The sequence below is a fragment of the Artemia sp. Qi Xiang Cuo genome, chromosome 7 (genome assembly GCF_049724085.1).
Source record: "Artemia sp. Qi Xiang Cuo chromosome 7, ASM4972408v1, whole genome shotgun sequence".
Classification (NCBI taxonomy): Eukaryota; Metazoa; Arthropoda; class Branchiopoda; order Anostraca; family Artemiidae; genus Artemia; species Artemia sp. Qi Xiang Cuo.
Window position 1 is genome coordinate 23,911,850 of NC_142800.1, and position 13,248 is coordinate 23,925,097.

A 13,248-nucleotide genomic window follows, 5' to 3' on the forward strand; every position below is an offset into this window, starting at 1 on the left:
GATTGTGACCGTCCGCCACCTCCTAGTGTAAGAAGAACTGCATAACTTATGTTCTGATTCAAGTCCAAGCATCAGTATTTGCCTTACCCTGTCAAACTTTGAATAAAACTAGCATCATCGGAATTTTGCCGCATCAACACTAATTTAATAGAACGCTAATTTAAAATGTACATCTTAAATTTCTAAATTTCAGCCCATCTCATACATTGGTTTACCATCCCAGACCCCAGTTTGCCCCCCCCCACCAGCCGAAATTTAGTTTCTTCAAAAATCCTGTCAAAACTAAGATAAGCCTGTATAATTCAAACATCCACAGAAACAGGTGTGTTTTCATTAGTATATCTTTACCTTTATGGTAGTATATGGCTCATTTTTCATTATTTACTGTAGTTATCAATTGACTTATGAAAATTGGCTCCAGCTCCCCCTCCCCCTACACTCCCCCAGGATTTTGAAGAATTTACACCACTGCTTGTGAGGAAGGTAAGCTGTAATCAAACATAGTAAGTCAGTTAAAAACGGGAGGCACCAAACACTTACACGTTTTGAAGGCCGTAAAGGCTTTCGGTTCGAATCAAAACCAGAAGGAACCACCTATTTACAATTTGTAGTGACCTTCTAGCGCTTCATCTTGTTCAATGAGAGAAACACAAAAGCAAAAACATACTTTCATTAAACGAGTCAAGTAGGAAATCACAAGTTCACGCGGAAGGATGAACTTTGTTTAGAATCAAATGTTGAACTTGATGGGAAACGCAAAAATAGTTGATTTGACAGAAAACGCAGTTGTATCAACCTTAGGCTAATATTTTTCCTTTGGCTAGGTAGGTTTGTTTTCCTGCAAAAGTAATAAACTTTGGCTAGGGAAACATACCTTTAAAAATAATGTAATTTTAGATCATAATCGTTATTTTTAATCATCTTTAGCACCATTTTGGAAGTTAAATGCAATCTATTATTCTCTACTTTTCCCTGAAGATCACAGTCAATTTCAATAAAAATTACAACATGGGGTAAAGCTTATTTAGACAGTAGCTGCAAGAAAAATGCTAACAGGTTAGATCATGAAATTAAATATTTCAGCAAAGCTTTTATTTCACGGAGCAAACATTTTAGTTATCATGCTTCACTTTCCCCTAAGATACTGGCAATAGTGGGGAAGGGGCTGTGTAAGAAACCAAGGCATATCTGACTACAGTCTGAAAATTCCTACCTTTATGCTAAAATCTTGCTGGTTTGGATCGATAGTGGTGGGTTGGCGACTGGTCTCTTTCCTCTTTAGGATCGTACATTTTAATCAATCGTTATGTTTTTCTGGTTCAAGCAAAATGAAAAGTACCTGTTTTTTCTACTACACAGCTGGTGATGTGAGGAACAGGTGGTTGGGAAACTCATGGGCCTATTTGCTGCCTCCCAAAATTTAGAAGGAAAATAATTGCGTAATTTTGTTTCCAAGAAAGTCCAAAATGCTTACCTTTTCTTTAAAAACTTGATGGTAAGAATAGAGAGGTACTTAGTGGCCACCTACTCTGTGCCCCCGTCACACAAAATGAAAATAATGTTATGTTTTTAGTTTTAACAAGATTCTACCTGCGAACATTTATGCTAAAAAGTTGACAGTGGTTGAGGACAAAGCACAGCTTGGACTTGCCAAATTTTTATAGTGGTTTAGGACTTATTTCTTTTTTTCACCGATTCAGCAATTGGTTGATTTTTCGCCGCTTGAAGAATTAGCTCGTTCTTATGCCTAAACAAGAACTAGCTAATTTTTGGCGCCAATGTGAGACTTTTGCGCCGAGTCGGTCTGCTGACATGTCTTGAAATTCCACAGTTTGGACTTTGCTTCTTTTGTGACGTGACATCTATGCCACCCATGGTTGTGAAGCGTTATCTATTGCCACTAGATGTAGTGAAGTTAATAGATGATAGTTAGCTCAAGGTAGTGCCTTCGAAGCTAACAAGTACAACCAGAACAGTTATAACTAGGCGAATAACCTGCTGAGTCTTAGAGAGGAAGAAGTAGACTAATTATTGATAACATTCGTTGGTTCTAAGCATACAGACGGTAATAGGGCTGGATTAAAAAGTTTAGAGTTGAGAGCATCAAAAAGTAGTTAGTGCATAAAATAATAATAAAACAAATAACACTTACCATACCAAAAAAAAACTGGTTAGTCCGATTTTCGGTTATCATTAAAAAGCTCAAGGCTGAAGAAGAGCAGCTTATGTTAAGAAATGGGATATATGCCTGATCCCCTGGCAGCACTCCCCGCATTATATCAGGGAAGTGCATATTCCAAATTTTCGTGTCTAAACTACACATCCTGTACGCTCTCAGTAAAGTGGTAATTTCAAAACTCCGTATCTGAGTAGAGTGGTTATTTCGAAACCTTGTTATTAGAGCAATTTGTATTTTTTGTATTTTAATTTGTTTAATTACAATCAGTTTGTTACTCTCGATATGGTCAGCTTCACTGCACTTGCTATCGTATTGAATCTGTCTTCAGATTATAGCACGAAGTTACACATAAGCTATATGATAGCATTAAGTTGGGACATATCTAGTTTCAGCTCCTAGTTTATGTGGGTTTCATTTTTGATCTCCAAAGTTAAAGGTTTAATTTTCTTACTTAATAATAGGTTAAATGAGAAGCACTACTCCGTCCTTTCTGCTGAAACTTTGGCACTGGAGGAATTTTGAAGTGGCATCGGGCTCAATTTCCGTCTACAATAATGCACGTTTAAATTTCGGTGGCAAATTCAAAGTGTGACCTATACATTTTTGATGCTAAAACACTTTTTCAAAGACCAAAAGTTTTTTATTTCAATCAGGGCCCTTGCCACGGGTGCTTTATAGATGAAGCCATTCTCTTGGACTCATTTCCTTTAACCTTGATAATTCAAAATATAGACCCAACGCTTTTGGGGGCTATAGGGATAAAAAAAAGTTCAAAAGGGAGGGTGGTTGACCTCCAAACAGTTTTAAATTTTAAATATAGCATTTAAAATTTCAATTTCCAACGAAACAAGACCTCCGCTATATTTTTATGACTTTGTATTTTTATGATGTATTTTTTATGAAAAAATAGGACACATACCTTTTCTGACTTATCCCACACTCAATAGAGCCTGTTGCAGTTAATTAGATTTACCTACAGAATACTCTCAATGATTTTGCTCTATTGAATACAGTTCTCATGCTTCTTCTTACTTCAATTATTACGGATAGGCTTTCGCATTGTCCTATAACTGGAAGAAAATTATAGACCCTGTGGGAGGTTGCAGGAGTTGTGATCCAGCTTTGGATTCCGTATTACCCAGCAGAGATCTGTCCCATTGTGCCACCACATGACTCGCATAGTTCTAGTAGACTATTACGCAAAAAAAGTTTCGATTTTTAAAAAAAAGACCCTATTAAATATGAAGCACCCTATTAAATATAATAAACTCTAATTAGTCGCGACAAGGGCTTTTGGACACAAGCCAAATAATTAAAATTTATTATCGAACACCATAAATTATTGAAAATTAATTGAAATAAGGAATATTTAAATTATGGTAAATCTACATTAACATACAGACTATAAAAAGGCATACTCAAGCTCATTTCATATTTTGCTGTTCTTTTGTTTCGACAAAATCACATGAGTGCATGCCGCGTCGGTTAATCAGAGGCAACGCTGTAGCTTTGCCTATAGTAAAGGCCATACGGCTCCAATATTTTATTACTATTATTATTATTTATTATTTTTCCCCAGAGGCACTTCATATGGAAGGGGTCGCCGTAGAAGCTTCAGAGGGGGATCATTCGATTGGAAATCGAGAGTTCTAGTGCCCTTTTTAATATTCAAAAATGATTGGTGGGCAACTAGCCCCCCCTCCCCCCACCCGCCCCACATTCCCCCCAGCACATCCAATCAAAATTATGAAATGGCCATTCTGTTCAGCGTAGTTGGTTTCCAGATAGAAAATATGTTTTTGAGGAGGATTCTCCCCCACAACTCTCAGGGCAAGGGTTTTAAGTTATTCCCTGGGGGCAAATAAGGTTATTATAGAAGGTGTTGTCGTAGAAACTTCAAAAAAGGCTAGGCTCATTCGATTGGAAATTCAAAGGGCTAGTGCCCTTTTTAATAGTCGAAAGTGATTTTAGGGCAACTAAACCCCCTCTCATGCCCAACTTTTCCCCAAACACATTCAATCAAAATTTTGAGACAGCCATTTTATTAAACGTAGTTTTAAGTTCTGGAAATTAGGTCTTTGAGGATGACAACTCCCCCACAGCCCTCAGGGCAAGAGTTGTAATTTAAGGATTCATTTCCCCAAACACATCCAATAAAAATATTGAGATTGCCATTTTGTTCAGCGTAGTTGATTTCCAGATAGAATATATTTTTGAGGAGGACACTCCCCCTCAACCTTCCGGGGAAGGGTTTTTAGTTATACCCTGGGGGCATATAAGGTTTTTATAGAAGGCGTTGTCGTAGAAACTTCACAAAAAGGCTCATTCGATTGGAAATTCAAAAAGCTGGCGCCCTTTTTAATAGTCGAAAGTGATTGAAGGGCCACTAGCCCCCCCACCCCATTATTCCCCCAAACGCATCCAATCAAAATTTTGAGAGAGCCATTTTGTTCAGCGTAGTTGATTTCCAGATAGAAATTTTATTTCTGTGGAGGACACTCCCCCACAAGCCTCAGGGCAAGGGTTTCAAGTTATGCCCTGGGGGCATTTAAGGTTTTTATATAAGGCGTTGTCGTAGAAACTTCAAACAGGCTCATTCGATTGGACATTGAAGGGCTAGTGCCCTTTTAATAGTCGAAAGTGATTGGAGGGCAGCTAGGCCCCCCCCCACGCCCATCATTTCCCCAAACACATCCAATCAAAATTTTGAGATAGCTATTTTGTTCAGCGTAGTTGATTCTCAGATAGAAAATATGTTTTTGAGGAGTACACTCCCCCATAACCATCAGGGCAAGGGTTTTAAGATATGCCCTGGGGTCATATAAGGTTTTTATAGAAGGCGTTGTCGCAGAAACTTAAAAAAAGGCTCATTCGATTGGAAATTCAAAGGGATAGTGCCCTTTTTAATAGTCGAAAGTGATTGGAGGGACCCTAGCCCCCCCCCCACGCCCATCATTCCCCCAAACAGATCCAATCAAAATTTTGAGATAGCCATTTTGTTCAGCATACTTGATTTCCAGATGGAAAATATATTTTTGAGGAGGACAATTCCCCACAACCCTCGGGGCAAGGGTTTTAAGTTATGCCCTGGGGACATATGAGGTTTTTATAGAAGGCGGTGTCGTAGAAACTTCAAAAAAGGCTCATTCGATTGGAAATTCAAAGGGCTAGTGCCCTTTTTATTAGTCGAAAGTGATTTGAGAGCAACTAACCCCCACCTCTCACGCCCACCTTTTCCCCACACACAGCCACTCAAAATTTTGAGACAGCTATTGTATAAAACGTAGTCTTAAGTTCTGGAAATTTGGTCTTTGAGGATGACAACTCCCCAACAGCCCTCAGGGTAAGGGTTTTAATGTAAGGATTCTCCGAATCCTTCCCATTATTTCTTATGGAAGGGATGGTTGCATAAACTTCGAAGAGGTCTCATTTGACTGAAAATTGAAAGTTCTTGTTCTCTTTTTAAGAGTCAAATGAGATTGGAGGGTGATTTACCTCCCCCCCCCGTCCTCCACGCCCTAAATGCATCAGATAAAAATTTTGAAGACTGACATGTTGTTAAAATAGTTCAAAGTTCTGATGACAAAAAACTCCGGTGTCGACACAGCCCACCAGGGCCCGGGGGTAGGCGTTGTAAGTTATGCCCTGGGGCATAACTTATTAAAGGGGGTTTTTAACTTATGGGAAGGGGTTTTGTGCGGGAAGAATACTTAGGAAATCTATTATAATTATCCAATTATAAGGTTAAAATACATACTCTGAGATAGATGTAAAATTGCTTTGGCACACAAAATCCTGTTAAGGTCAATTCCAAACAGTCGTGATCCCTTTGTGTCAGCAAGTTAAATGGTCTAAACCTTTTTTTCAATCCATTCATTGTTGTCAATTCAACATGTCCACAAGTTATGCAAGCTGTTTATTGTTCATATATAAGGTTTTCGTCAAAGAGGTAATCGTATAGACTTTGAAAAAAGCCTCATTCGATTTAAATTGAAAGTTCTAGATCCGTTTTTTAAAGTCAAGAATAATCGGAATCAAGTTTTAGGCTTCTGCAGTGAGGCAATACCCAAACTCTTGTTTGTAGTTATTTTTATTCGATTCAAACTTGATTTGCATATTCAATTTAAGTTTCACTCGTTTTAAGATTTATTTATTCATTTACATTAATATATATTGTATGTTTGTTCACATTGATTGTTATTTAATTTCTGTTCGTTTTAACACATCCAGGACAAGAATCAGGCTTGATTCTTGTCCTGGTAATGTCTTCAATACGTCTAAGCCTTGATTCTCGCTCCTGTGTTTTCATAGGCAGCGCGATAGCGCTGCCTAAGTAAAGAACGATGTGGGCACAATGTGTTTTTTCTCCACCCGGGCACTTTTTATCGAAGGAGTTGTCGTAGAAACTTCGAAAAGGGCTCATTCGATTGGAAATTGGAGTGGCTAGTGCCCTTTTTAATAGTCGAAAAATATTTGAGGGCAACTAGCCCCCCCCACGCCCATCATTCCCCCAAATACATCCAATCAAAATTTTGAGATAGCCATTTTGTTCAGAGTAGTTGATTTCCAGATTGAAAATATGTTTTTTTAGGAGGACACTCCCCCACAACCTTCAGGGCAAGGGTTTTAAGTTATGCCCTTGGGGCATATAAGGTTTTTATAGAAGGTGTTGTCGTAGAAACTTCAAAACATGCTCATTCAATTGGAAATTCAAAGGGCAAGAACCCTTTTTAATAGTCAGAAGTGAATGGAGGGCAACAAGCCCACCCCCCACGCCCATCATTCCCCCAAACACATCCAATCAAAATTTTGAAATAGCCATTTTGTTCAGCGGAGTTGATTTCCAGAGAGAAAATATGTTTTTGAGGAGGACACTCCCCCGCAACCCTTAGGGCAAGGGTTTTATGTTATGCCCTGGGGGCATATAAGGTTTTTATGGAAGGCGTTGTCGTAGAAACTTCAAACAGGCTCATTCGAATGAAAATTCAAAGGGCTAGTGGGCAGCTCTATAACAGGTTTACCGAGGAGCTTACACCACAAACGTCAAGTGAGCAAAAAACTTAACTGGAGCTGTTTTTTTTTTTAATTCAAGAATCTGTAAAGATAAAGGTGCAGACTAGTTCCCCCTGACGAAAACAACTTATTTTTAACTGTAAATTGGGCTGTAAAGTTGCATAGATACTTTTCAGTAGAAGCAGAATACAAATGACTCACTTTTTACTGTTTATCCTAGTTGTGTTGGAGGGTCTCTGCACCCTCCCTCTAGAGGGGGAACAGTAAAAGTTCAGATTAGCTACCCTTGATAAAAACAACCTATTTCTTACTGTATATTATCCAGTAAAATAGGCTGTAAAGTTGCACAGATACTGTCCAGTAGATGCACAACGTAAATAAATTGATAATGGTGTGGAATGGCTACCCCTGTAGTGTAGGGTGCAGAGGCTCTACCAATAGAATCAGGATATACAGTTGGAACTGATTTGTTTAAATTGTGCTTATACTGGACAATATCAGTGCAAGTTTACAGGCCAATTGTCTGAATAACATACAGTAGGAAATAGGTTGTTTTCATTAAGGGTAGCTAATCTGCACCTTTACCAACAAATCAGTTCCTATTGTATATCCTGATTCTATTGGTAGAGCCTCTGTACCCTACACTACAGGGATGCCTAATCTGCACCTTTACTGGGGGAAATAATCTGCAATAATTCACCAAAAAGTCTAGCTAGGCTAGACTTGCCTAGTAGAATTTTCTTTTTTATCTTTTAAACCAGCTTCCACAGCAACTTTTCTCCAAGCTTTTGTCAGCAAATGGCGCTTACGGTAGTCAGGATGCTTTTTATCATAGATAATTGGCTTGCATCTTACTGCTAAGATAAGTTTCTCAGTGAATTCTATCTTTGAAACTTTGTAACTTTGCCGTTTGCGTTTTGCCAGATGAGTTGAATTATTTTAATGCATGCGTCAAGCCGTCATAACGCAGAAATGGGCATTGGACAACGCATGAAACTTGACGGGTCGCGCAAAAAATCGCATGTTTTAGTAAAAACTCAAATGTGTGAAACTAGGGATATTTTTGGATTTGTCTATTTCTTTCTGGACCATGCCGAGTAAAAACACTGTTTCTATGGGCATAGCGTGAGATTCAAATTTTAAGAACCTTGTTGTTGTTGAAAAAAATATGTTGATACTCCACAAAAGGAAGTTTCTAATAGTAGGCTTAAACTATTTAAAATTTTCAGATGTCTGAACCTGGTTTGACTCAATAGGCTAGGCCTATATTAGATTAGTCAACAACAAAAAAGGGTAAAATTCTACTTTATCTATTTTTTGCTATCTTGGAAAGAGGCTAGGTTAGGAAAACAAAACTTTTAGGCATGGGTCTACAGGCTAAAGCATGTCCCAGGAAGGTATTTTGAAGTAGCCTACTGGTAAATATATACCAAATCATATTGTTGAGTTAGGAATAAAGTGAATACACCATTTGATGCCTTTTTTGTAAATTTCTACCAAATCATATTAGGCTATTGAGTTAAGAAAAAAGTGAATACACCATTCAATGCCTTTTTTATGCTGATTACAAATATAATAATCATTTCTATCAGAAATGAATTTCAGCCCCCCCCCTATATATGCCAATTCAGGGTATATATTTCTACATTAGGGAGGGGTAAAGTTTAAACTTACCTCCCATTTACATCAGCAACAAAATTTGCCCCCACTCCCCTAATGTAGAAATATATACCCTGAATTGGCATATATAGGGGGGTTGGGGCTGAAACTCATTTCTGATAGAAATGATTATTATATTTGTAATCAGCATAAAAAAAGGCATCAAGTGGTATATTCACTTTATGCATAAGTCAATAATATGATTTGGTAGAAATTTACCACCTTTTTTATGCTTATTACAAATATAATAATCATTTCTATTGGAAATGATTTTCAGCCCCCCCCCCCCTCGAACCTAACCCCCACCCCCATATGTGCAAATATATATCCTGAATTGACATATATATAGGGGGCAGGGCTAAAGTTCATTTCTGATAGAAATGGTTGTTATAGGCCTATTCATAATTAGCATAAAAAAGGTATCAAATGGTATATTCACTTTATTTGAAACTCAATGATATGATTTGGTATATGTTTACCAGCCTACCTACCTCCACTCTGCTCTCTAGACAGTCCTGAAATTTGCCTACATGACAGGTCTATACCTATTGAAATTTTGACAGAACAATATTTTACCTTGATTTTCAGTTATCAGTTTCTTTTTCTCTGGCTTTAGTTCTGAAAATGCAATTCCTGTTATTTGAAAATAATTTTAAGCCATATCAATGTTTTTTTTTCAAAATTTAGGAAATCTATTTACATATATTTAAAGCCTTATAAATTGGGATTGAGCAAAGTTGTGAGGCTGAAAACAGAGTCAATATATACCAAATCATATTATTGAGTTTGAACTAAATTTAACACACCAGTCGTTGCCTTTTTTTTATGGTTTTTGAGAATATTAAAATAAATTCTATTGGTAATGACTTTCAGCCCCCCCCCCTCGGAAGGCCCAGGCTGGGGGAGGTTAGGGTGGGTATAGCCTGTATAGGGGGGGGGGGCTGAAATTCATTTCCGATAAAAATGCATATTATATTTGTAATCAGCATAAAAAAAGGCATTGAATGGTGTATTCACTTTATTTGAAACTCAATAATATGATTTATATAATAATATGATTAATATGATTGGTATATATTGACCGAAAACAGTTTTGTTTTGTTTAAGCAGAAGATTTATTTTGCAAAGTTTCACTTTTATAACACACAAATTTCTAACGGTCATCAGAGGTCAGGACCCTCTAGAGGGAGAAAGAGTGGAGGTAGGTACTTCAAAATACCTTCCCATGACATACTTTAGCCTGTAGACATATCCCTGAAAGTTTCATTTTCCTAACCTTACCCCTATCCAAGATAGCCAAAAGTGGCTAAAGTAGAATTTTACCTGGAATTTAATAGGCTAATAATTCATAGGCTAGCCTGCTTAAAAAAATAAATCAGATTTTAATGTAGACTACAAAATATAAGGTAAAGGCTAAGAATAGTGGATCTCTAGATGGATACATGCTGGAATAGAAAGAGAGATAGGCTTATTTTTAGGCTGCTAGTTTTATGTTCTTGTGTGTATTTTTATTTACATTGTAGACAATTCACCCCCCCCCCCTAATGGTCTCATATAGGCATAGCCCTAGGCTACATTTAAAGCTAACATAAAAGCAATGAAGTTCTGACTTTATAATATACAGCATGTTTAGGCTACATTAATCAGAATAGCCTAGGACCTATCATGTTTCCTTCCATTTTTATTCATATTTTAACTCATTTAATGTGCAGTAGTATGTTTTTATCCAATATTTAGCCAAATCACTGAAGCTAAACCAAGGATCTCTGAGTCCACACACAGTAATGATTTATACAATGCATCAATCAATAGAAAGAACATGTAAACAAATATAGCCTATTATTAGAGTCATATATATGTCCACTTCACTAGGAGGGAGGGTACATTATCAGGGTAATTACTATTATGGTGAAAGGGAGTATAAAGTAAGAAATCTAATGGTAGGCCTATAATTTTATTTTAAGTTTGTTTTGTATATAGCCTACAGCTATTTAGAGGAGGCCAAAAATGGTTTGTTAAAAAACTCAAACAAAACCATGAAAAAAAAGCATAAAACTAGCAATATAAAAATTTCTATTTTTGCTCTAGCATGTCATCTTCTAGGGAGCTGCTATTCTTAACTTTTACAATATATAAAGTTTGCCAAGTTTAATGTTACCCATCAAATGCTATGAGCCCATGAAAATTTGCCTGATTTTTGAAAAAGCAGCAAACCACCCTTTAAACAGTCAAGTCATCTTAATAAAAATCATACTGTTAAATTGGCTATATCAGAACATTCTTCCAAAGTTTAGAAGCTCTAATGTACAAAAAAGTAGATTTTTTTTTTGAAGAAGTCATAGAATCTTAATGAAAATCACACCATCAGATTCAGCATATCAGAGAACTCTACTGTAGAGGTTTCAAGCACCTATCTTCAAAAATTTGGAATATTGAATTTTTTGCCAGAAGAAAGATCATGGATACATGTTTATTTGTTTTTTTCCCAGGCTTGATTGTGTCAACCCAGTGGTCCTAGAATATTGTGAGAGGGCTCATTCATATGGAAATTAAAAGTTCTAATGCCCTTTTTGAGTTACCAAAAATTGGAGGGCAACTAGGCCCCCTTCCATGCTCATTTTTTCCCCCAAAGTCACCAGGTCAAAAGTTTTGAGATAGCCATTTTGTTCAGCATAGACGCAAAATTAAATAACTATGCCTTTGAAGATGGCTTAGTCCCCCATAGATCATCTTTTGTTGGATGCTTTCTTTCTGATGGATATCCTGACTATAAGAACTTAGAGCCTCCCACTTGGAACCACAGAGGAAGGACTAGCTCAAAAGACTCCCAGAAACCCAATTATTACATATATTTTTAGTTTTCACAAAGTTTGACAGAGATTCAAAGATCATCTAATGCTAGATGCTTTCTTTCTGATGGATATCCTGACTATAAGAACTTAGAGCCTCCCACTTGGAACCACAGAGGAAGGACTAGCTCAAAAGACTCCCAGAAACCCAATTATTACATATATTTTTAGTTTTCACAAAGTTTGACAGAGATTCAAAAATCATCTTTTGCTGGATGCTTTCTTTCCGATGGATATCCTGACTATAAGAACTTAGATCCTCCCACTTGGAACCACAGATGAAAGATTAGCTCAAAAGACTCCCAGAAACCCAATTATTACATATATTTTTAGTTTTCACAAAGTTTGACAGGGATTCAAAATGATCTTTTGCTGTATGCTTTCTTTCTGATAGATATCCTGACTAATTAGAGCCTCCCACTTGGAACCAAAGTGGAAGGACTAGCTCAAAAAACTCCCAGAAACCCAATTATTACATATATTTTTAGTTTTCACAAAGTTTGACATAGATTAAAAAATCATCTTTTGCTGGATGCTTTGTTTTCGATGGATATTCTGACTATAAGAATTTAGAGCCTCCCACTTCAAACCACAGAGGAAAGACTAGCTGAAACGACTCCCAGAAACCCAATTTTTACATATATTTTTAGTTTTCACAAAGTTTGACCGAGATTCAAAGATCATCTTTTGCTAGATGCTTTCTTTCTGATGGATATCCTGACTATAAGAACTTAGAGCCTCCCACTTGGAACCACAGAGGAAGGACTAGCTCAAAAGACTCCCAGAAACCCAATTATTACATATATTTTTAGTTTTCACAAAGTTTGACAGAGATTCAAAGATCATCTTTTGCTAGATGCTTTCTTTCTGATGGATATCCTGACTATGAGAACTTAGAGCCTCCCGCTTGGAACCACAGAGGAAGGACTAGCTCAGAAGATTCCCAGAAACCCAATTATTACATATATGTTTAGTTTTCACAAAGTTTGACAGAGATTCAAAAATCATCTTTTGCTAGATGCTTTCTTTCTAATGAATATTCTGAATGTAAGAACTTAGAGCCTCCCACTTGGAACTGCAGAGGAAGGAGTAGCTCGAAAAGACTCCCAGAAAACCCAAGTATTGCATGTATTCTTAGTTTTCACAAAGTTTGACAGAGATTCAAAAATCATCTTTTGCTAGATGCTTTCTTTCTAATGAATATCCTGAATATAAGAACTTAGAGCCTCCCACTTGGAACCACAGAGGAAGGAGTAGCTCAAAGACTCCCAGAAAACCCAAGTATTGCATGTATTTTTAGTTTTCACAAAGTTTGACAGAGATTCAAAAATCATCTTTTGCTAGATGCTTTCTTTCTAATGAATATCCTGAATATAAGAACTTAGAGCCTCCCACTTGGAACCACAGAGGAAGGAGTAGCTCAAAAGACTCCCAGAAAACCCAAGTATTGCATGTATTCTTAGTTTGCACAAAGTTTGACTAAGATTCAATAATCATCTGTTGCTGGATGCGCCGATGAGTTACTACTATTGAACTAAAGACAGCTGA

General features: G+C 37.0%; 1 protein-coding gene across 1 annotated transcript in view; it reads left to right on the forward strand.

Moving 5' to 3' along the window:
* The first annotated feature begins 8,328 nt into the window (after positions 1 to 8,328).
* Positions 8,329 to 13,248, forward strand: part of LOC148950069 (apoptosis-resistant E3 ubiquitin protein ligase 1-like) — an 86,790-nt gene continuing 81,870 nt past the window's right edge. The window contains exon 1 of the mRNA XM_089091438.1: positions 8,329 to 8,393. The gene's annotated coding sequence lies outside the window, so the exon portion shown is untranslated. The remainder of the gene's footprint in view (positions 8,394 to 13,248) is intronic.